The sequence below is a fragment of the Vicugna pacos genome, chromosome 12, assembly GCF_048564905.1.
Source record: "Vicugna pacos chromosome 12, VicPac4, whole genome shotgun sequence".
Taxonomy (NCBI): Eukaryota; Metazoa; Chordata; class Mammalia; order Artiodactyla; family Camelidae; genus Vicugna; species Vicugna pacos.
The window spans coordinates 9721210-9746102 of record NC_132998.1 but is presented as its reverse complement, the minus strand read 5'-3'; the positions used below and the strand labels follow the sequence as shown (position 1 = coordinate 9746102).

At 45.3% G+C, this 24893-nt stretch overlaps 3 long non-coding RNA genes across 4 annotated transcripts in view; 2 read left to right on the top strand and 1 right to left on the bottom strand.

Annotated features, from left to right (window-relative positions):
• The window catches only part of LOC107033416 (uncharacterized), a 151127-nt gene that overhangs the window by 63770 nt on the left and 62464 nt on the right, over positions 1-24893 (top strand). The gene's annotated exons all lie outside the window — the stretch shown is intronic.
• LOC140700104 (uncharacterized) overlaps positions 4083-24893 on the top strand; it is a 65458-nt gene continuing 44647 nt past the window's right edge. The window contains exons 1-2 of the long non-coding RNA XR_012078322.1: positions 4083-4678; positions 4915-4989. This is a non-coding gene — a long non-coding RNA (uncharacterized lncRNA). The remainder of the gene's footprint in view (positions 4679-4914; positions 4990-24893) is intronic.
• On the bottom strand, positions 12600-22250 carry LOC140700105 (uncharacterized). 2 transcript variants are annotated; one of them, XR_012078324.1, is made up of 3 exons: positions 22215-22250; positions 15236-15323; positions 12600-13401 (listed from the first exon to the last, which is right to left on the bottom strand). It is a non-coding gene; the product is annotated as an uncharacterized lncRNA (long non-coding RNA). The 2 variants fall into 2 exon arrangements; XR_012078323.1 differs by lacking the exon at positions 22215-22250 and adding an exon at positions 18867-18965.

The following is a 24893-nucleotide window of genomic DNA, read 5'->3' as shown; positions in this document are numbered from 1 at the left end:
TGGGGTGGGACTCATTCAAAGCAGCCAGTCCTGTTGGGAAGAGTTCTGTGTTCCAGGGAGCTTTGCCAGCCCAAGATTTCAGGGCTGACTGGTGGAGGACTGAGATTGGAGCAGAACACTTCTCCCTCTTGGCTCGGGCTTATTTCACTTGTTTGCTTTCCACTTTCTCCCCAACAGGGGGGCTATGCTCTTTAGCAAGCCATCTCTTTCCTATCCTTCAAAGCATTCCCAAAGTTCCTTCATTTCAAGGATGCCTTTCCAGGTTAAGAGGAGAGCTGGTGACTTCCTTGATCTCACTATGACTGGACTTGGAACTCCTTCAGCCTCATCCCATATCCCTTATCCACTCCAGTTTTCAAACCCTGTCCTCCCTTTTCATTTCACACACATCTTCGTCTCAATTCTCAATTAGACTTATTTCTGATTTCTGTGGCTTTATTATTTAATATTTCAGCTTCTAATTTTTCTTTTTGATTTTTTGGGTTCATTTGTCCTTTATTATATCATTATGACTATATTATGAGACCTTAATGTGTAGGAAGCCCATCTGTGCTAATTTCTTTCTGTATAACCTGGTCCAGAATCATGTGCAGATAGGTGGTGAAGAAAAGCATAATGATTGTAATCTTATGTCCTGCTGCCTCTTACATCAATTCTACATCCCACATTCCCACCTTTGTGATCTTCACTGCCTACATTGTCCCTTTCCAAGTCGCCCACTTCATTTTTTTATAACTCTGGAACTGGGACTTTTTTTGCTTGATTCTGGACATAAAACTCTCAAAAATTATAGAGGAGGAGGAGGAGCATCAGGCTATACAAGTTAGATCCAACAGACACACTCACGAAATTGTAAACTGGGTACCAGATACTAAGAGTACACAGTGTAAAAGAGGGCTTGGAATTAGAGGTTAGGCTCTCCTAGAAAAGTGTTCCTGGAGGAGGAGAACACTGAGCAGGGCTTCAAAGAAAGAAAGGGATAAATCTAGATAAGAAAGAGAAAACGACATGCCAGATAGAGGTCGGTGTAAGGATTTGGAGGTAGAGAGAGTAGGAACAGGATTTCTTTGCTTAAAGCAATGAGTGAGCACTGTGAAATTATAACATGAAACTTAAACTCTATAGCTTAAGCTGAGGGATAATAATTTGAAATTAAAGAATTGTGAGCCACCACTGGCCCCTGAGAAGGGGAAAGGCCAGGATGATGGTGAAGTTTAAGGTTGTTGAGTTAGGAATGGCCAGATGGAAACTGGAAGCTCTTAGGAAGCTTCTTCAGTTGTCCTGATTCTGACCAGAGACCTGGCCATTGACTTGGCTGGGGTGTGAGGAGAAGAGAGAGGTGGAGGGGAGGGGGTGAAGATAACAGGGAGCACATTGTTTTCCCAGAGCTTGCATCACAGACTTCTTCCCCTTGAACAAAACCCTGTTTTCAGCTCCCGCTGACTCATCCTTCCCTTTCCCCCTTCGCCCCATTGGAGGAGCTCTCACAGCCCTGTTGGAGACCTGCTGCTGCTGGTGGTGGTGGCTGAGAATGGGAGAGGATGACTCCACTGGGCCAGGACTCCTGGGTTTTATCCTTTTGTGTTTCTTTATTTGTTTGTTTTTAGACCCTTACTTGAATCTAAAGAAAAATGGAAAGAGCCTTTTAATCATCTCCCTTCCTTCCAGGATGGATGACCCTTGACTTATTCCAATTGAACCGGGAAATGCTAGACTCTCCTGAGCCTTCCTGGCCACTTCATTGCTCTGATCACTGTCCCAAGCTTTTTTGTTTACAATATCTGGGAGATGTTGGGAAAGGTACTGGTCTACTCTTTCCATATGCTTTCTCATGAAGTGAAATCCTCATAAAAAATCCTGTATGCTAGGTTCAGAATTTAAGTTCTCAGCTAATAACTGGTGGAGCTGGGGTGGGGGGCAAAATCACTTCTGACTTCAGAACCACTGCTTTTTCCATGACACTACACTGCATTTCCATTCTGGAAATTCGCTGCTTCCATTAGCCAGTATGATGTCTCTGATCATATTATAGGTACCATTGTGTATGTAAGACATTGTGCTAAATGTTTTGGGGGTGACAGAAAGAAAGTCAGAGTCCCTACCCTTCAGACGCTTGAAGTCATTTGGGGAAATACTAGTATATTTAAGTATAACATTGGGAAACCATACATTAAGGCAGTAAGACAATGCTCAGTGAGTGATACAAACAAATTAAGTGTTATTGGAGTTCTAAGAAAGCAGGGAGAATTTTGATGGGAAGCTAGGGAAAGCTTCAAGGAAGTGGTAGGATTTTAAGGAAAAATTTAAAACTAGCCAGGACGACATTCTGCGTGGTTGGAATGCACAAAGTCATGGAAGCAAGAAATAAAAGGTATATTTTAAGGATGCTAACCAGAGTTTTCTCTGAGCTTTTTAAAGTCAAGGAAGACATATATTCACATTTGCTTTCTCAACATGACGAAGATAAAGAAGGTAAGTGTTAAATGCATATTTGTTAAATAAATGAATGAATGACCCATTTATCTGGCACTGAGAGTTCACATGAGGACCTTGAAAGAGATATAAATTAGAACTGTAGGCTGTAATGGAAAGGATGAAATGACATACAGAAACTGTTAAATGAGATTATTCTTGAGGCACTGGGAAGATAACTTGGAGAAAAGACAGAGGCAGGGATATCAGTTAGGATGCTAATGTAGGAGTTTAGATGAGAGATTCTAAAAGACTAAGCCAGAACAATGGCATGGGAATAGACATGAAAGGATGGAGGCTTCACCATCGTTGTGAAAGCATAATATATGGAATCGGGTCACTGGATGGACTGTGATGGGGTAGCGGTGGGGAGTGTAGATAAGTTGGGAGAAGACGGGAAAGGAAAGAGGAGTCAAAGATGAAGCTGGAGGGTCTTAGCTTTGGTGATTGGTAGAGTAGTGGTACCTGTGAGGAAAGTGAGGAAGTTAGAAGAGACTGGTTTTGGAGAGAATATGAATTACGTTTTAGATTGAGTTGCTGGTAGAGCCCCTAATAGGTAAATTTGTCATACATTGGGACTAGAAGACTAGAGAGAACGTGGCTAGGTATGGAGAAATAGAGTGAGAGCTCATCTACGTAGAAATAATAATTGAAGCTGTGAAAATGGGTGAGATAATTGAGGAAAAAAGTATCTAGAGGGGAAACTAGAAAGTTGGAGGTATCTTTGGGAAGGAGAGAGTACGTTATAGGGCAACTTTCAAGGCCTTTGGTGTTGTTCCTGGCTTTTAACTTGTCTTGTTCTTGAGAGGTGAAGTTAAATAATTCTCTGGAAAAGTAACAGACCCTATGCTCAGCCTTCTGTCAATCTTCTGTTCTCCACTGAAGTCTGGATCTTGACCGGTGTAGTAATAGGGTGGTCTTTCATAAAAATTTTTTAGCTCATCCGGCTGAAACAGATGGAGCCTATCCTAAATAGATGTGTCTGCTTCTCAATTTTCAACTCCCTAGAGAAGAAGAAGTAAATACTTGGGCAATTCTGTTCAGGCTAGCTTAAAGTGTTCATGCTTCAGTGCAAACCTGTTTTGCACCCATTTATGAGAGACTAAGAACCTCAGTCTGGGAAGTGGGTGGGTGGGGTGGACAGTGATTTGCTCTTGAGCCCCAGACGCTTCACCTAACTTTTTCACAACTCCCCACCCTTTTAACTTTTCATCTAGAGATCTCAAAGCTCTAAACAAGCCTTGATCCTCCCTGACCCCCTGAGTCATCTTCTGCTTCCATTTTCCCAGATGTGGGGGAGGTAGTGCGACACTGTATTTGAGGATGGGTACTTGGGGTGGGTGGGAAGGTGGGGGGGCAGCCATGGGGATCCAGTCACCCCTTTCCAATTGCAGGGTGGGGCAAGGGGCAGGCATCAAGGTGGCTCTACGGAGTTTAGTTTCTGCTCGTCCTTTTGAGGTTGCTTTATGACTGAAGAGACTCGGATAAAGAGTCCGAGCTGGAGAAATTGAAGAACAAACAAAGCCATAAAAGACGCCGATAAAATTTCTCCCAGCTCAGAATAGTCTTTGGAGTCTCTCTCGAGAATCTCAGAGTAATCTGGAAAAGGCTAATTAACTCTCACAGCCCCCAGTGGGGACCATGGCTGCACCAGGGCAGGACCGAGTTAGGAGAAGGGAGCATTGAGAGAAATTTCCCTTCTCTCCTTCTCTCAGGGGTCCAGGGGTTAAAAAATCCAATTTGGGTGAATTAAGACTGAGGGTGGGGGCAAGGGAAATGGATAATGGGGAATATTGCTATTTTGTAAGACTTAATCTTTTTATTAAGGAGTGCTTGAGATTCTGGCGGCAGGATAAGTGATGAGGACTCTGAACTGGAGAACATTAAGAATGAAGGGTAGCTGGGTGGGGGTGAGAGGCTCTGGGACCATGAAAATAGTGAGTATGCATGGGGTGGTATGCAGAATGGGGTGAAGCTGTCTAGACTCAGAGGATGGCAGTCTGAGGGTGAGCAGATTTGAACTGGAGCTTATGACGCTAACGGATCTGTATTTGGGGACCAATAGAAAAAGAATTCTGGATGGGGGCAACTGTGTGAGAAGAAGGAGAAGAGATCAGAGTGATGGTGAGATTAGATGTGGGGGTTAGAAGGAACATCTGTGTGAGAGAAGAGACGTGATGTTCTGGAGGCGGGACTCTCAGCTGAGGTGAGTGGTTAGAAAGCTGGGGGTCAGTCTTCCCCCCTCCCCTCGACCAGCTGTTTTTCTGTTCTTTGTTCCAAATGAATCAGTGAACTGGCCACAAAGAGTAATCTTGTGAGCTGATACGACTTAGAGGTAGGAGGGAAAGAGTTGATGCGGGAGTGTTTGAGAAGGGGAGCCGCAGAGACTGCCAGTTTCCATGGTGATGGCCGAAATCTTCATTTCTATTCTGATTTCTGCAGCAGGTCAGGAGAAGCTGTAAGGGAGAACTGCTACCTTTTCATCTCCTCACAAGAATCAAGATCCGGGATGAGGAGGTTGGTGAGAGGAGGGGTCTGATGTGGGTAGAGTGTAGTTCAAAGATTAATTGAATTATCTACTCTTACTCTGGGTGCATTCAGGAAGTCTGTGGATGGAAAGATGCAGCAGAAGCCAGAGTCCCTTCTTACCGGTGGGATAGTCTGGGGTTTCAGGGAATCCTTTGAGCAGTGCCATCCTTGCCTAAGTACAGACAGATGGGCCTCTCCTCTGCACCAGAGACAATTTGGCTACCCGCAGTCCAATGATCCTTCCTGAAATTTTCCTCGCAGCAGTAGGAACCCATTTCTCACACACGGAGTCTCTTCAGCTCTTCAGGGAGCCTCAGTGTAGTCTGTCTGCTGTTGAGCACAGGGCATTGAATCAGGGGAGCAGAAGTTTATGATGGTGGGTGGGTAGGTAAGGCCAGTGAAGAAGCTGTTGCTTCTATGGCTTAACTGTCAAATCTGTAAGGCCTGGATATTGTAAAAGTCCTGGCTGTACAGTTCTATCCACTTTCCCTGTGAGGACCATAGAGCTTGAGTGACTCACCGAAAGACACCTAGCATACTGAAAATTCAACCTTGCTTCCTTTCCCAGAGTCCCCTGACTTCTGCCCCAGTCATACCCCATTTGTAATCAGCTCTGAGTTGAAGCAGATGCCCAGATGCCCAGCATAATGAGATCATGTCTTAGGCACAGTAGCTTCTATGTGCTCCCCAAATTCCTTCCACCTGCTTGACTTGTCTAGTGACTTCAGAGTCAGGCAGCTGCCAAAGCTGGCTCCTCCATCTTTGGATATTTGCTATGGGATGTGTGCTGAAAAAATATATGCCTCCTGCTTCTCTGTTCTGTGCTGAGTTCTTCTTAGCCATCCTAATATATGATACTTAGCACCTAATATAGTCCCTGACTTAAAGGATCCCCAAGAAGTTACCTCCTCCAATAGGAACCACCAACTGTGGGGCTATAAGGGAATGCCTCTCACAGAGGAATTTCCCCACACCCTTCTTTTTTTCTCGGTGACCCAGCTCCCATCTGGTTCCACTGGTATCCTGGTGCTCCCTGGTTCTCTTGTTCCCGTGCCCCGCAATGCCTGTTTTTCCTCCTGCGGTATACGGTAGCTCCTGTGCCTTTCTCCCTTCCCCGTAGCTCTTGTCTCCTTCCTCTAGTCTCCTCTCAGCCTCCCCTCATCTCCCTGCAATGTCCCTCAGCCCTGCCTGCCCTCCTTTCCCTTCTCACTCGCCCCCTTCCTTCATCAAATATTTATCAAGTACCTAGTTAGTGCCAGGCCTTCTGTTTGGTTCTGAGGGACACACGGGCTCTGAGCAATCTGACGAAGCACAAAGTGCTTGGGCAATTTTGACATAATGGGACGAGCGAAGCCCCTTGGCCGTCTTCTTCCCAAGTCCTCTGTCAGCTGTTTAAAATTAGATTGACTCCAATTCCTTAGTCACGCATTCCAGTGTTTCATAATCCCCACAAATGGTAAGTTCTCGATGCCTAACTTTAGTTACTCCTGCAGTTAGGGTCAGCCCTTGGGCTTTAGGAGTCAGTAAATAAATACATACATAAATAGCAAGCATCATGATAATAATACCTACTTTCCCATATCCTGGGATTTTTGTGAAGATTGGTTGAAATGATGGAGGTAATACTTCTTTAAACTTTGTGAATGTTACGTCATGAGTCCTTCTCAGCTTCTCAGTGGAAATGGAGGAGAGCCTGTTTCTCCTACAAATAGTATCGCTAAGATCATTTAAAATAATTATAATTGCATCAGCCTTTAGTCTTTTTGCTATTTACCCATTATTTGTAAACTGCAATTCTTTGATCTTTGTTGCCAGTGAGATCCAGGCCCCTTTAAATTTTTTTTTTCTTGAAGAAAACAATTGCTTTTCATTGTAGTACTAGGGACTGAGGGCAGGCTTCAGACAGGAGCCCATAACCACCTAGGTATGAGGATATAAGTAATAGGAGAAATGCAGCAACCCCCAGCCTGACCCCAATCACGATGGAGTTCCTTGGTGTTTTCATTGGAGACGGGGATTTCTCTGATGACCCGGGAGGAGTCTGAGGATTACATGGGAGAGCGGTAGTGGCGCTTTGATCCAGATGATGGATTTCCAAAGAGAAATTAGGAGTCTGACTAGGCTGCCCTGAGTCAGGAAATATCATCAAGCTCTGTTCCTATTAATGACTTAAGAGCAGCTGCCAGATTCACCCCATTACCTACGGAGGGTGGAGGCAGAAAGCAGGGGCAGGAGCTGCTCAGGGGCAGAGAACTTTCCTGGATCCAGGATCTTCCCAGCTCCCTGGAACCCTTGCTGTCTGAGCTTAACCTGATGGATAGGCTGCAGTAGGGTATCACACATTGGATGGGTTAGCATAACGGTTTCAGGGCAACTGCTTCACTTTTCTAAAGTTTCCTTTCTCCTCTGCCTACCTCCACTCTGATCCAGAGAAATGTGGTTTCCTAAACTCCCTCCTCAGCCCCCGTGATCGAGTCAGGGATTTCTTCCAGTTGTCTGGCTTGAGGCTCATCCCTTATTTTGAGGCAGGCCGACTTCACAGCTGGTACCTGATAGAAACATTTACACATGGTGCCAGCCAGTGTTCTGTCATGTGTAGCCCCTTCTCTAGCCCAAGTGTGTCTTCCGTGCCCCTGACCACAGTCAGAGCTGTCTCTTTGCTTCTCTGGCCTCTCAGAGTGGCCTTTTTTTTTTTTTTCTTCTTGGGAAGATTTCCAACTTTGATGGTTGGTAGGTTCTTTCCACAGTTTGTTTTCATCCTCCAGCAGTTCAGCGCATCCCTTTGCTCCCTAATTCCCTTGTGGAGTGAGAAAATAGCTGCATGCTCCCAAGGACTCTGAGCCTCGGCATTTTAAGAGCTTGCCTTTCCTCGTCGTTGGCCGGTTCTTTCATCTGCTGGTTGCTGAGCAAGGAGATCCACGCATGGCCTGCGGAGCAGCTCCTAGTGACTCAAGATGAGCAGGTCGAGCTCAAAGGCGCAACAGAAACCCATTTGCAATGTGGTTGTTTTTCTTTCAAATCCTTAAGAACATAAGCATCCTGTATTATGGCAGGAGAGTAAAGTGGAGGTGGGTGGGGTTTGGGGTTGAGAGAGTTCCAGGTTTTATTTTGACTTCAGGAGACCCATTTTCCAGCATCTCCTCAGCCTAGGGTGGGCTTGAATCTTAGTCATATCTAGAGATTTAGTCGTATTTACACAGTAGTGTCATCTTCCTATGGCCTCTACTTCCACTGTGACTTCTTCTTTATTGTGGTAAAATATACATACCATAAAACTGGCCATTTAAACCACTTTTAGGTGTGCGGTTCAGTGGCATTAAGTATATTCACATAGCTGTGCAACCATCACCCCCATGTGCCACCAGAACTTTTTCATCTCAAGTTGAAACTCTGTGCCCATGAAGCAATAACCCCCGGCCCTCCCGGCCCCAGCCCCACGGTGCCTCCACTGCCATTTGCTTTAGCTCCTTAGAGCACCATTCTCACTGCAGAGGCTCTGTTTCTTCTTTCCCCTTGGAGCCTTTGCACGCGTTGCCCCTCCCCTTTGTGCAGTTGGCCCTTACTTTCATATTCTGTTCCGTACTTCTCCTGCCTCAGGACATCCTCCCTGGTGTCCTAAGATGCCCCAGCCTCTGTTACATGACTCCCCACTCCCGACGTCTGAAGTATTCTGCCTGGTGGTTCTTACCCTGTTCTTGCCTCTTTCTCTCTGGGTCTTAGTTTCCTCTCAGACTGGAGCATCCCCAAGTCAGGAGCCTCTCACTGAGATCCTTTCTGGGTCCGTGTACTTCATTCTGGATCCTTGATACTCACTTGTGGTCTGGGCTCACCCAGGGGCTTGTTGGAAATGCAGAATCTCAGGCTCCACTCCAGACCTACTGCATCAGAATCTGCATTTTAACAAGAGCCCAGATTATGGCCGTGCACAGTAGAGGGAGAGGAGCACTGCTGTAGGAGGGGGATAATTTATACTGTAGGTGTGTGTGAGTAAAAGTTGTCTCAGTGACACCTCTGGACTAGATTCAAACTGTGTGGATGTTTTTGAAGAGGGGGAAAAAGGATACTGTGTGTCCTTTGAATTTGTGAGTTTCTATCAGAATTGCCTAGAAAGCTGGGACCGACTCTCCAAAGCTGAGAGCAGACAGGAGTCAGTGTTCTCAAGGGGAAGGCAGGGAACTCCCCACCCCCAGCTGTCTGTCTCGCAGGTAGAGTTCCCTAAAATTCACTCTGAGATTGGCTAATGGTGTTTGCCGCAGAAGTAAGCACTTATCCCCTAGCAGACATTTGTCACTGAAGTAAGCTCTCAAAATAACCTTCTGGTTTCTGTCTCCATGGCCGGTGCTGATTCATGTTTTGTAGGAGGGTTGGCTGTAGCTGGGAATGGCTGAGGGGCTGGTGTAATTCCCTCCTTCCTCCTCACCCCACGGAGAGGGAGTGCGGAGCAGCATGGAGAGTGGAGACAGGGCGTGGGAGTCAAACCTGTTCTCCACATAGCAATCGCCTCGGCTCACTCTCCGCTCTGACTCCAAGAAGTCGAGTCCACAGCTGGGAAAACCAGGAGCCAGTCTGAGTCTGCTTGGCTCATTTCCAGCCTCCATCTTTGCTCCCTCTCCCTTCGGGAATCAGAGGGAGTAGGTAACATTTCCCCTGCTCTTCCAGGTCCAGATGCAGGGGAACTGGGATGCACAGAAGCACAGGGTGAGGTGGGAGTTTGAAGTTTGTTAGGCTAGTGCCTTGCCCTTCTTGGTCACCTCCAGAAAAGGATGCCAGAAACGACTGGCCTTGCTGCTTTTTAGGTCTTGAATGGGATTATAAAGTAACTGGAGAGCAAAGTAGTTTGGGGGAAACTGGGGTGAAGAGGTGGTCTGCTGAGTGGGAAAGTTCCCGCTTTCAGATTCCATTCCATCCTTCTGCTTTAGGACATCCTGCCTCAGGTCCTAAGATGCCCCAGCCTCTATTACACGACTCCCGCCTCCTGACGTCTGTGGTGTTCTGCCTGGTTGCTCTTGCTCTGTTGGGTAATGAGAAATGGAAATGAAATGAGAAGTTTGCCCCCAGAGTCATGGGGAAAGATCACTCTGAGTCTTTCTAATGCTTTCTGGGCTCCTGGGTCTCTGAATTTTGCTCCCTTGATGGAGAAGCGTGTTTCTCAGTCTTCTCCTAGTGGTGACTTCTAGAGCAGAGGCCTTCAGATCCCAGCCCGAGCAAAGGACCTCGTGTGTATCTCTTGTCGTTGCCAAAAGCATTCACCCTTTGGAGCAATGCCCTTTAAGTTTTACCAGATGCTATAATCCAATCCTTGAGTGTGACTGGGTGACTAGGGCCTGGTGGTCAGGACCAGAAGAGGGATGCATCCCAGGCCTTTCAGAATATGGATAGTGAGTTTCCATTTCAGTCCTTCAGAACAAATAGCAACACCCCTCACCTCTCTCTTCTCGGGGGTGGGGGTTGCCATAGGTTTGGCCATTTCATCTATGACCAGGATATCTTGCTCTTGTATGTTATACCAGCTCTGGGACCTCAGAACCACTGCCCTAGCTTTGGGTTCAGTATTTCTGTGTCCTAAACATGTTCATTTTCTCCATCAGGCTGAGGGCTCCCCGCATGCGAGGATTAGCACCTCCTATCTCTGGATCTCATTTCATACCAATGTCAGTATAGGATGATGAGGAGAGAATTTAAGGAGATCCCACCTTTCTACCTCAGGAAGTATCTAAGATGTTGACTTATAAGAGAAGTTTTGGAAAAAACTCCTCAACTTGTAGGTCAGGCCATGTTGATTCAGTTGAGCAAAACTTAAGATGTGGCTGTAGCTTTGGGTCTGTATTCTGTCTTGGGTTTCTTTCTGGAGAAGACTCAGTGTTTTGGGCACGTGGAAGTAGAGGGTATTGGTGGTGACTGGGATATGGAGGAAACAGGAAATTTTAGCCAGGAGAAGCTATCTTAAGAATCTGTAATGAGTGTGTGTGTTGCTATTTCTTTTCTAACAGGCTGCATAATTTTTATGACCAATTATTCCATTTGTAATGACGCTGAGATAACAGAGATCCCATCTCGGGCTCCGTGGCACCCGCCAGGCACTCATGGGAGCTAGAAGACACCATCCCTTACACAAGAATTGGAGCTAGAAGACACCATCCCTTACACAAGAAGTGGATGGCTATAGTGTTGCAACCGAGACTCAGTTCTAGCCGGAGAGATAGACAGGAGTCTAAGGAAAATTTTGTGAATGGGAAGGGTGTCAGGTGCTGGAAGGGGAACATGGAGAGAACTCTAGTTTTTTTTTTTTTAACATTTTTTATTGATTTATAATCATTTTACAATGTTGTGTCAAATTCCAGTGTTCAGCACAATTTTTCAGTCATTCATGGACATATACACACTCATTGTCACATTTTTTTATCTGTGATTTATCATAACATTTTGTGTATATTTCCCTGTGCTATACAGTGTAATCTTGTTTATCTATTCTACAATTTTGAAATCCCAGTCTATCCCTTCCCACCCTCTACCCCCCTGGTAACCACAAGTCTGTATTCTCTGTCCATGAGTCTTTAGATTCCACATATGAGCGATCTCATATGGTATTTTTCTTTCTCTTTCTGGCTTACTTCACTTAGAATGACATTCTCTAGGAGCATCCATGTTGCTGCAAATGGCATTATGTTGTCGGTTTTTATGGCTGAATAGTATTCCATTGTATAAATATACCACCTCTTCTTTATCCAGTCACCTGTTGATGGACATTTAGGCTGTTCCCATGTTTTGGCTATTGTAAATAGTGCTGCTATGAACATTGGGGTGCAGGTGTCATCCTGAAGTAGATTTCCTTCTGGGTACAAGCCCAGGAGTGGGATTCCTGGGTCATATGCTAAGTCTATTCCTAGTCTTTTGAGGAATCTCCACACTGTTTTCCATAGTGGCTGAACCAAACTGCATTCCCACCAGCAGTGTAGGAGGGTTCCCCTTTCTCCACAGCCTCTCCAGCATTTGTCATTTGTGGATTTTTGAATGACGGCCATTCTGACTGGTGTGAGGTGATACCTCATTGTAGTTTTGATTTGCATTTCTCTGATAATTAGTGATATTGAGCATTTTTTCATGTGCTTTTTGATCATTTGTATGTCTTCCTTGGAGAATTGCTTGTTTAGGTCTTCTGCCCATTTTTGGATTGGGTTGTTTATTTTTTTCTTATTGAGTCGTATGAGCTGCTTATATATTCTGGAGATCAAGCCTTTGTTGGTTTCACTTGCAAAAATTTTCTCCCATTCCATAGGTTTTCTTCTTGTTTTACTTCTGGTTTCCTTTGCTGAGCAGAAGCTTGTAAGTTTCATTAGGTCCCATTTGTTTATTCTTGCTTTTATTTCTTCTAGGAGAAAATTTTTGAAATGTATGTCAGATAATGTTTTGCCTATGTTTTCCTCTAGGAGGTTTATTGTATCTTGTCTTATGTTTAAGTCTTTAATCCATTTTGAGTTGATTTTTGTATATGGTGTAAGGGAGTGTTCTAGCTTCCTTGTTTTACATGCTGCTGTCCAGTTTTCCCAACACCATTTGCTGAAGAGACTGTCTTTATTCCATTGTATATTCTTGCCTCCTTTGTCGAAGATGAGTTGACCAAAAGTTTGTGGGTTCATTTCTGGGCTCTCTATTCTGTTCCATTGGTCTATATGTCTGTTTTGGTACCAATACCATGCTGTCTTGATGACTGTAGCTCTATAGTATTGTCTGAAGTCTGGGAGAGTTATTCCTCCAGCCTCTTTCTTTCTCTTCAGTAATGCTTTGGCAATTCTAGGTCTTTGATGGTTCCATATAAATTTTATTATGATTTGCTCTAGTTCTGTGAAATATGTCCTGGGTAATTGGATAGGAATTGCATTAAATCTGTAGATTGCCTTGGGCAGTGTGACCATTTTAACAATATTGATTCTTCCAATCCAGGAGCATGGAATATCTTTCCATTTTTAAAAGTCTTCTTTAATTTCCTTCATCAATGGTTTATAGTTTTCTGTGTATAATTCTTTCACCTCCTTGGTTAGATTTATTCCCAGATATTTTATTACTTTGGGTGCTATTTTAAAGGGGATTGTTTCTTTACTTTCTTTTTCTGTTGATTTATCGTTAGTGTAAAGAAATGCAACTGATTTTTGAACGTTAATTTTGTAACCTGCTACCTTGCTGAATTCTTCAATCAGCTCTAGTATCTTTTGTGTGGACCTTTTAGGGTTTTCTATATATAGTAACATGTCATCAGCATATAATGACACTTTTACCTCTTCTTTTCCAATTTGGATCCCTTTTATTTCTTTCTCTTGCCTGACTGCTGTGGCTAGGACTTCCAGGATTATGTTGAATAGGAGGGGTGATAGTGGGCATCCTTGTCTTGTCATGGAGAGAACTCTAGTTTTAAAACAAAAGAGATTTACTGGGGATAAATAAAAATCTTGTCTTCGAGCCTAAGAATTTTGTGATCCAACATAGATTTTGATGATGTTAATTACAGATTAACAAATGAGCAGGTGTCTCTGGTTGTGGAGACAGCACCATCCCAAGCCAAAAGGAGCCAGTCTTTTCCCACAAAGGATTTCTCAGAAAGGTGGTTGAAGGAAGACGAGGCCCAGACTGTGGGGAGAATGCTCCTCTTGGGGCTGGTGGATCTCTTCCTTCTTACACCTGACTTTTGAGTCTGGACAGATTTGATATCTCCCTGACAGATCTGGTAATTGGTCCATCAGGCCTGAAGGCAGGCAGGTTAAGGATTGACATCTATTGGCTCCAACTGACTGGTCTGGAACATCTAGCCATTCCTGCCTCCATAGTTTTCTCCAGGATGTCTGCTTACCCTCTTGTCATTTTCTGTCTGGGCTTTGTTACCCATTCATTGTTAAGGGTTGGATATTTGAAGCCAGCAGGCCTGGGTCTGAATCCTGGCTCTGCTACTTAGTATTGTATTATTCAGACTATTTGACCTTATTTTCCCGTGTAAAATGGGTATAATAAGACCTACCTCTCAGACTATCTCTAAGGCTTATATAAAAGACTGTTTATTAAGTGAGGGCTTGACACTAAGCAAGTGCTTAGTAAAAGGTAGTTAACAGCGCTCTTCAGAATTCCCTCTCTCAGCTCCCTGGTCACTTTTTGGGAGAGTAGAGAGAATCAGGGAGAGAAAGAGTGATGCCCAAGTAGGTGGACATAAGAGGTTGACTATAAGAAAAACTGAAGGATAACAAAAGTGAGGGACACCTTGGAGACAGAGACACAAAAATAGTTATAGTTAGAGGAACAGACAGTAAAAAGAAGCAGAGAGAAGGTGAAAGATACAAAGATGGACAAGGCAGAGGGGAACAGTGAAACATAAGTGAAGTAAGAGAAGAGACAAAGTCAGATGGAAAGGCAGAGACATGAGTGAAAGCCAAAGACTGTTACGGGACAGAGATGGAGAGTTCGTTTGTGGAAGTTGGCATGAATTTTCATGCTTTCTTCTTGCCCCTTGCTGCTGTTGGACTTGGATTCCAAGTCCTGGTCCAAACTCCCATTCCTCCCTGCAATGTGGTTATTCCACTCCCAGCCCAGTCCTCACAGATCTGCCTCTAAGCTGAAGCTAGAGCAGCCCTGCCCCCTTCTCCTCTTTTTACTTTGTCCTGCACCATCTTAGTTACCCAAGTCCTTAGGGATTTTTCATTTCAAACAAACTGTTTGGAGTGCAAAAGCATCATGGTGTCAGCCAGTCAGTGCAATAACCAGGTGTAGTTTTACAGTCGCTCCCCCCCCGACTGTAACAGCACTTTCATATATCTCTGGCTGCGACAGGCAATTTTCTTTCAAAGATTGTTTTTTCTGGAGCCTGTGATTTCTACTCTCGCCTCCAACCTCTGGGATATTAAAACCGGGTCAGTGGCTCTTGGCGGGCTGACCGATTTGTGGTCATTCCCCAGCTGCTCTGTTCACCCTCCCTCTGTTGCCCTGTCTCCAGTCTTGGCATCCCCCTGCCTCTGCACCCCATCTGGTTAGAGGTGCTAGAGGAAATGGCTTCTGTGGTCTTCCATACTGAGAAGTTTTGTCATGTGTCTAACCTGAAGAGTTGAGGTTGAGGGGTTGGGGGGTGTAGCTCAGTGGCAGAGTGCATGCTTGGCCTGCGCAAGGTCCTGGGTTCAATCGCCAGTGCCTCCATTAAGGGGGAAAAATGGGTTGAAGTTGATGGGGTTGGGGTTGGGGTCCAGGAAAGGGTTCTTACCCCTGTTCTCCATGCTTTCCCCCACCTCCATGTTGTTCTGGGATGGATCTCTCAGTTCCTTTCCACAAAAGTATTATAGCTCATTTTCCTGGGGGGAAAATTAAAAAAAAAATGGGTGAATAGAACTAAGGTTTAGCATGACGGAATTTCTCTCTGCTAGAAACTAGGGGTGGGAAAGCTAGTATAATCTCTTTTTCTGGAAAATTTAGATACTAATAGGAATTCCCATATAGATTAAGGGCTGCATTAGGGGAGACCAGGCATGTAGGGAAGGGATATGGAAACCTTTGTATCCCTGCTTCCCTGAAGACAAACTATATTCTGCTCTTGCTGCCAAGGCAATCTCTTCCATTGTTTGCTGGTCTGGTATTTGCAAGCCAGCAAAATCCCTTCCCCATCGCACTCATCACACTACCGGGTTCTTTTCCCGGAAGAAAGATCTGTCTCTGCCTTTGGGGTTGCTCATTTTAGGGTTTCTCTATTCCCTTCCTTGGCCCATGGCAAAATCCTTCCTGGAGTCCAACTCCTGTTCTTCTTGCTTTGCTAACAGATCGAAGCCTCTTGAAAAATAACATGACACAACACATTCCCCCTCCTCACTCATACCACCCTTTGTTTTTATTAAATAAAAGTAAGTGGAGCTATAAGATGTGACTGGCCTGGATCCTGGCTTCATAAAACAAAACTAACACCCTCTTTATCAAGGGGCTGAGGCATCCAGAGAAGATTTCTTAGGCCATTTTGCTGTCACGTAAATGGGAATCAATATTCAATAAGCCCTTGATGCACTACACTAGCGGTTCACTTAATACCGGCTTCCAGTACAGTAAGTGGCGTTGATATAGGGAGGACTTGTTTGTAAAATAACACTGCAGCCTTCACCTTCTGGATATTGGACCTAGCTTCCCCTAGGAGAGAAGATTCAAGACTCTGAGCGAGGAGGAGTGTCATTTACCAATCTCGCTGCCTCAGGACAGACTGTCTTAAAATCTCGCCTGACAAAGAGGCCAGACTCTGCTTTTAAAGCCAACCAGTCAAGGGATCCTAGAGGTTAATAGGTCCACATTTCTATTGGGAAGTTTTCCACCGTGCCTGGCCTGATTGCCTTCCTCCTCCTTTAATAAATTAGTCAAACTGATAACCCACTGATGGATAGAACCGATTCCATCACCTACATATGAGGGTAGATCTTCCAGCGCTCTCAGAGCCTGCAGCGGTTAGTAATAACCCCTCATTTCCCTCGGCCCCTGCATTTGCCGTAGGGGAAGACTGCTGGCCGCTGGCCCCCTGGTGGATGCACGGCAGTTTTGGGTTTCTCCGTGTACAGCGACTGGGAGAGTTTGGTAAGAAACAGACCATTTAAATATGGTCAATTATTTAGTTTCCATTTTAGGACATCTTTGCAGGGAATCTGTAGCCTTAGGCCTGTTCCCCCCCTGCCACAACAGTTCTAAGCAAGCATGTGCTAAGGAAAAGCAATCTAATGTCTGTTCAAATAACACAGATAAATACGTATTATGCAAACACTCTGTATAATACATTTCAGAGCCAAATGGATTTTAGAAAATTTACTAAACATTACAAAATCTTTATTTTTCGTTTTATTTATTGTTTTTTTTCCTTTGGGGGTGGTAATTAGGTATGTATTTATTGGAGATCCTTAGGATTGAACCCAGGACCTTGTGCATGCTAAGCACATGCTCTACCACTGAGCTATACCCTCCCTGCTATCAAACATTTTTGAATTATCTGGGCTGCTGTTCTCTATTCCTGGTGCTCACGGAGTATAGGAATTCACAATTTGGGGTGGACATGGGAACTGACAGAGATTTATCCTGCCTTATATAGCCTTGGCTATTTCTTCCCACATTTAGGGGGTTTGATAGTTTGGAGGAGGCTGAGAGTAGAAGACGTTTCCATCCACTACTGTTTGGGGACACCCTGGAGGAGGTCAGACCCGCTCTCTGCAGTGACCCTGTAATTGTCCCTGCAGGAGTGATGTCCTGCCTTAAGTCTCCTAGGGCCATTTTAGACCAGACTTTTAGGAAGTTTCCATCCTGTTGCAGGTAGCTTTAGTGAATCTAAAGCAAAAGTCTGGCATTTGGCCTGTCTGCTAGGGCAGGAGTAGCAGCAGGGAGCTGTCCTGAAGTGTTTGCTCCTATTAAGTTGTTTTTATGTTTTGTCTTCAGAGTTCCTCACTTGGTGCAGCCTGGTATTCTTGGGAAGAGACCAGCACAGAATACCAAGGAGTGCTGAGTTTAGAAGGGCACCCAGGGGCTTGAGCACCTGGCTTGGGGCTCGTCTGGCCAGTTTCTGGGGTATCCCACTGAAGGAGGCGGGTGCTTGCTATTCTCCTTTTCCAAATAAGAAGAAAAGAGATCTTTTAAAGTTGGAGGTGCTGAGGTTAAACTGAGCCAAGCACTTCCTGAGAAAAAGCACAACATGACTGACTCATTTAGTACTGAGTCTCTTCTGTCCTCCTCCCAGGTCTGTTTTCTGCTGCTGTGTGTCGCGTGCAAGAGCCAAGTGCTGTTCTGATATCTCTCATCTATTTCCAGGGTCGACTGGCTGGGAATCCCTGTGTCCCTCTCCCTTTCATGCACATCCTTCTTGAAGCTGCATATTAAAAAAAAAGTCTGGAAGTGCTTTTCTGTAGTTAGAAGTGCTATCTTTGGTTAGACAGGAGCAATCTTCCCTGCTCAACCTCCTAACAAGCTCCCTTGCTTAATGAGTTCTGCACAGAGAGTGAAGCCAGACCAAGACTGACCATAGAGCAGAGATTCTAGGGAATGGAACTCTTAGGGGATGGTGAGTGCTCAGATTACCTTCTTAGGGGAAGAGGTCATAGGTGAGACTTAACAGCTTTCACCATTCTCCGTGATGGTTCGGCTTCTCCCAGCAAAGGGGTACATAGCCGAGTGTTGTCTTGAAGAGTCCTACCATGCCATATGCTAGCCTTTTCCTTTGCAGTCTGCTTTATACTGGCAATGGACCAGTTATCATGGAACAGTAGCATCTCAACAGAGAGTATTACCAATGACCAAGCCCCTCTTTCCCTCTGGTTAAATTCCCAATCATTTGGTACCTCTGGTGGTTCATTCTTGCCACAACTTGTGTTTTGGCATCAGTGTTCCCCCACGCAACAGCTGATGACATCTCTTGGCCTCCCCCATCCATTCAGCAACGCCTCTCCCCCCAACCCGCCTCCTCTGCCCGCTGTCCCAGCCTGTAACCCTGATCTCATTTCCTCCTACCTCTCACACCACTCTAAGACCTCTTGCCCCAACCTGCGCCTGGGCTCCTTTCTCTGGAGCCCATTTCGTTCCTTTAGAGAGCACTCTGATCTAGGGTCTCCCCTGAGTATTCGTACCTTCCTCAAGACCTTCGGGACCCAGAGGACTCCCCAGAGAGGAGGGAGGCTCCGGTCCCTGAGGTTGCCCCCAGCCCTTCAGTGGGGCGGATTTCATGCCTGGGTTGTGTGTTGTTTGTCTGTCTCAGACTTTGCAGCCCCTGAGGCAATGGCTCTGTCTTTGCAGGCTCAGGGAAGCCTTGGCAGCCAACAAATAACAAATAATACCCTGGTAACACCACCTGCAACTTGCTAATGAGTGTCTTTCCCCTGCTCCCTCACCTCTTGGAGGTTGGGGGTGGGGACCCCTGATTTCTGGGCAAAAGGATGCTTTCTCCTTTTTCCTGTTGGGGAGAGTTGAGGTTGGAGGGTGGGGGCATGTCCATCCTAGGAGCAGAAGAATACAGAATACAGAAAGTATGCCAAATAAAAACAGAGTGTACTTCTAACAGTTCTTCTGATTACAGAGTTTTGGTGAAATGGAAACCTTTAGGAGCAGGACAACGGGTCTGGGGCTCTTTGATTTCTTGGGGTCTTCTGGGCTTTGGCTTCTGGAGGGAAACTGGGGAGTTATTACCTGACCCCATCTCTTCCCTCAAGGAATGTTTTCCTAAGTCGTTGGTTCTCTATGTTTGACGCTTAGGAAGTCATCCAAGCCCATAGGTTAGGCCACTAAGCCATTCTACTGTCTTTTAGCTTTGGAGTATGAAGGTTAGGATACCAAAGGCAGTTTTCTTGAAGGCAACTATACCTGAAATTCCAGCAGTTGCTACTAGGTGAATCAGTGGTGATTTGGCTTTGGGTTATCTGAAGAGAGCAAGACAGGTAGGAGTCGTGTCCATTTATGCATTTTCAAATTGTTACTAAAAATGCCATTATTTTAAAGTACACTTTTGGGTGTAGGTTTGACTCTATTAAAAAGCCACACATGCCTTCAGGGAAGAGCTCTTTAAACTTCTGCGGCAGTCACAGTAGAAAAAAGGAGTGAGTGAAGGATGTGATTTTCTGAGGTTGTCTGTCTAACGATCCCTCCACATGGTCCATGGAATTAGTTTCTGGTCCATTTTTCTAAAGGCAAGCTTTGTGGTCTATATTAGAATGAGCCATTCAAAATGACTTTGGACTCACTTAAGTATAGCGGTGTTTGTGGAACTTGGGGGGGGGGCAGGTTGGGATGTTGTTATTTACCTGACCATGTAGCTGTCGGTGTGGTGTTATGGAGGCTCTCAAGTGCGGCAGGACTGGTGGTAAACAAATCACGTTCCGATCTACACCCTATGGGTGTAGAGTGCACTGGATGACAATTCCCCCTTCTCGGTCTCAGAATCCAGGCTTTGCATGCACTTCTGGCCTGTCCTGACCCTGCTTTGCCACCCAGTGTCACACCTAAGACTTGAGTTTCCCGGAACCATCTTGTTCAGGCCCCTTCTTGATTCAGGGAATGTTTCCTTTCAGAGGAGATGTTTCCCTCATTTCTGCTTCTCTTTCCCAAAACTACCCTCGCCCGTGCCCACTCCCCTGCGCCTCCCACCAGTTCTGGGGGTGTAAACAGTCCTGTCTGGTATTTGGGGAAGATGAGCTCTGTGTTGGATTAATTCTACATGACCCGGCTTGTAGACAGCTGGGGGAGGAGCTAGCCTCCTTTCCATTCCCCTGGAGTCGGGACTCAAACGTGGGCCAAGGAGACTCATTTTCCCATGTGTAGGAAGCTGATGGGCCCCCCTCTACTGCAACATTTGGCTCCCTAGGTTCTCTGAGTCACCCCCTGACCCTGACAGTCTGTACAAGGGCTCAGACCCGTCGGGCCAACCTCATCCAAGAGGGCTTAATGAGCACCTGGCGGCTAAGAGCTTTGAGATCTTTCAGATGAAAAGGGGCTGTCAGTGGTTCGGGGTTATTATTGTCAGGGTGGTGGCGGCAGCAATTACTCGAGATGATTGGGGCATCCAGCTCCCCCTGTCCCTCAAGGGAGTGCCAGGCTCTTGGGTGAATGGCAGTCTGGCTTGCTTTATCTGCTTTGGATTCTGATGCATCTTAGCCTGGTTCCTTTTACTATCTGCCATCTTCCCTCTGTAGCTGGCCGGGTAGCACCGCACAAGCTCAGTAAACACTGAAATGCTCATTCTCTAGGGGGTGAAGTGGTTCTGAGGAGTGCAGACTGACAGAAACCAGACTCCTCCTTTCCAGCTTCTGTGTCTCCAAGGGCCTGGATATGGAGGAGTATGCAGATGTTAGGGATGGAAGATAACCCCTCATGCGACCTTTGTCTCTGGGACTGAAAGGGGAGGGGAGTGGTTGGTGCAGGGGAGCTTGAGAAGCCCAACTCTATGGGTAGGCATGAGAAGAAAAGGAAATGGGTTCTGACTACAGCTGCCCAGGAGTGATGTGAAGTGTATAGAAGAGAGAGGAGATGGGTCGCACCAGGGAAGGATTTTAAATGAAGGGAATTTTCATCTCTGACTTGGGGGGTTGAGAGGGAGGAGCATTCTGGAGACAGAAGGATGCTGGGCATAACTTTAAGGAATATGCGTTCCAAAGTGAATCAATCCCCAGGCCATAACCATGTTCTACTTTTCTACCTGGGAAAGGTGGGGTTTATGTTCCTGGCTATAGTCGCTAACAAAGGTGGGTGATGGCAGGGTATTTTGAGGGCTAACTCAAATGGAGTTGGTGCTCATCTGCAACCACCTGGGCAGGGTGGGAGAGTGGGAGGAGGACCACTGGTGGAGAGACCATCTTATTTCCCATCTTGACCTTGGCCTCTGCACCTTTACCCTAGGACAGATATTCCTCTACCATTTCCACATACCCGATCCTCTTCCTTGGGAAGGAAGAAGAGTCAGATTTTCCTTGAGAAGTTGTGTTGTCCCATCCACCCAGGAAGTTATTTTTACCCCCTGAAATATTTGCAAACTCAGACAAGAGGATGCTCTTTTGTGTTTAAAAGCCTGAAATGAAGATTTCACACAGTCTAACATCTTAAAAGTCTTACCTTAACCACAGATTGTCCTCTTTCCCTTACTTTTAAAGCCATAAAGTGTGAATAGTGCCATGTTCTTCCCTCACATCTACATGGAATCAGTTATAAAAAATTACCCTCCTAGTCTATAGGCCTCTTGGGTTTGGCCTATATCACTGTATTGTTTGCTGCCCAAAGTGACTATTGTTTGAATATATACTTACTGTATTTTACCCACTCAGAATTAAGAGATATTCATTACAATTATTAAGGGCTAGAGAAAAATGTTTTTAAAAAGTCACATGGCTTTGGGGAAAAGATATCACTAAAAAAGTTGTGATTAAGAGGGAAAAGAGAAAGATCAGGAATGGAGGGGAAGGTAGAGGACGTAGGGAGGAGAGAAAATGCTGGCCAGTGGATCTGAAGTATGGAAAGCTCAAGGAAAATGAGAATACTGGCCTTCCCTGAGGACAGGGCAGAAACAACTGGGACTTTCAACATGAGAGATTAGGATTAGACCAAAGGAAGCACTGCCATACTGGGAAGTGGAACGAAGATGCTTCTGAGAAAGACTGCGGAGTCTACTGTTCTTAGAAATCCTGAGTAAAGGAACGTCGGAAGTGTGGAGGGAGCTAGTGTAGAAAGAGAGGAGGACTGAAAGAATCCCTTACCACCTCCTCCGGAGCTGTCTTCTGCCCTCCCTCATCATTCTGGATTGTCCAATCCCTCTGTCTGAAACAGATTTGATGACTCAACAATGACCAATTAGGCGGTAACACATCTATCTCTGGGGCTATCTAGCCATCTTTATGGGAAACAGGATCTTAAATCTCTGCTCGTCGGGACAGCCAGAGGCTTTGCCTAAACGGTGGAAAGCACTGTGGACATTTTTCATAATTATAATGACTTTTTACAGGGAGAGCCATAACTCTTGCTCCATCACTCCACTGCGAGAGAAGAGCCCACTGCAGACTCTGTGATGTGGGGAATGGAGCCATCTGATGGCTGTCTTCTTCAGGCGGCCTGGGCTCTCCTATCACGAACAACTTCTGGGAGCAAAATTCACAAAGGAGGATAAGATGCTCTCTGTTCTGGGTACCCCTCTAATGAGATGAGACAGATGGCAGTTTCCAGAGGTAGACAGTGAGTGACAAAAGGTCAGGAAATGAATGAGTAATGTGCAGCCTGGCCAAGCTCCAAATGGCTGTGTGTGGAGAAGGGCATTTTGGGAAGTCATTAGCTATGGAAGTCTTCCTGGAGGAGGCAAACATGCTGCTGAAAAGGAGGAGGTCATTCTTAGAGGAAATAGCCCTTGTGTAGCGGTGGGTACGTGTAAGGTGGGTAAGCAGAACAACTTGGGAGCCAAGATTCTATTACGGGTCATCAAGGGTCTTGTCATCTCAGTTTGCCAGTTGGTTAGTTAGCTCATATTCCCATCATGTCTCCTGGCGCTCCCCTATAGAACAGCTCCAGCTTTTCTAAGAATTCATGACACCCTTTGAATCAGGCCTATTTTTCCATCTCACCGCCACTCTCTTGTCCTACCTTGGTTATGACTTTTGGGTTTATTTCCTCTTCGCCTTAAGACATATGTAAGACTATGAGCATCCTTCCACATTTTGTTTCTGGTTTGAATTTCCCTCTACCTACTAGATAGACTTTTTCGCATCCTTCCAGTGGTCTGTGCTGTCCTCACTACACCGTAGAAGCTCTCTGGGGCCAGCAAGAGGACAGCTTGTCAAAATGTAAATGGTGAGGCATCTCTGTCCTTTTCCCAAGCTAAGTGCCCTCAGAACTTTACCCTGACTGATGCCTGCCTTTGGCTGATTGTTAGCATCGATGCTCTTCTTAATGTTCATTTTCATTGATGTGTTGCAGTCTGTGCTTCCCTGACGACAGGGCCGGCGTTTACATTTTTTCCTCCATTTCATGCTTCTTGTAGTGAAATTTAGCGACTGAATTAATAATACTCCATGGTACCAGAGGTGAACAGTTACTTAGATACCTTGAACCGTGTAGACAACTTTCGTTTTTATGAAGCATGTTTAGAGAATTAAAGTATCCATATGGTTGCTTCTGTAAGCCTCTCCTTTGGTCAGGTAGATGAACATAATGTGATGGGTGTATCTTTTCTCATCGAGATTGACCTTTAATATACTCCTAAAAGATTCTTTCTTTGGTCATAACACAGAAAAAGATAGCTACTGTGCTTCTTTGATTCATTCCATACATTGCCTTATTTGTGGCAGCTACTACTCTGGACAAAGGATGCAAAATGAATAAGACAAGGTCTCCCTTTTAGGTGCTTTTAGGTTGGTGGGAAGATAGACAAGTAAACCAGCACTTACATTTAGAGTGTGATCAGAGCTGTGATGGAGGTACCGGGATGAGGGCTAGACCTCTAACTCAGGTGCAAGGAGGTGTCATTTACTAGCCCTGTTGGCAGAAGGAGGGGTGAGTGGTCGTGGTGGTAAGACTAAGGCTAGACGCTGGAAAGTCTTTCTCGATTAGGGTATGATTTCTTCATCTATGCACTCATGCTTGAACATCATTCAGGCACAAGGACCAACTCTATGCCAGTCCCTATGCTAGGTCTTCTTTAAAGCTGAATAAGATCAAATCTCTGCTGTCAAGGAGCTTTCAGTCTAGAGTGGTGGACAGAAAAATAAGCATTTAAACCGTAATGTGATAAGGCCCGAGGAAAGCTGACATTTCCTCAATTAAAGCCAATGGAAACGTTATGCTGCTTAGAATGATTAGAAGGGAGAAAAAGAAAGGGTAATTTCAATGACGTACTCTCTTACTCCTTTCAAGTCTGTGAATAGGTTGATTCAAATTCCACTGTGCAGTTTATTTATCATCTGGAATCCCTGCAGTTGAAGGATCCAGAATATATCAAACTTCCGAGGTCTCTGTCTGGACACCCTTCTTAGTTCGGGAAGCAATTAGTCTGAGAGAGACAGAAGTGAGAGTGTAGGAGCAGAATATATATCCTTTTAAAATAATTTAGTAACAACCCTAGGTAAGTGACCAATAATTTATAGAGTCTATTCTCTTTATAGAGATATTTCCTTGCTGCTTAACCCACAAGCTTGCTGGGTTTAGAGGATTAATCTTTGACATAGTAAATATGCTCAAGTTGTAATTCAGCAGCAGGGATAAAGGGAACTTAGACTTGTCTTGTATAAGGGAAAATATTAAATGGATTTGTTGAGGAAGCACCATGGTAGTCGTTACTGTCTCTTGTACCTTAGCGTCGAGAGTTTCAGAACCGCAAGGGACCCTGGAGGTCCTCCAATCCAGTGTCCTTATTCTGCAGATGAGAAGACTAAGACTTATGGCACCTGAGA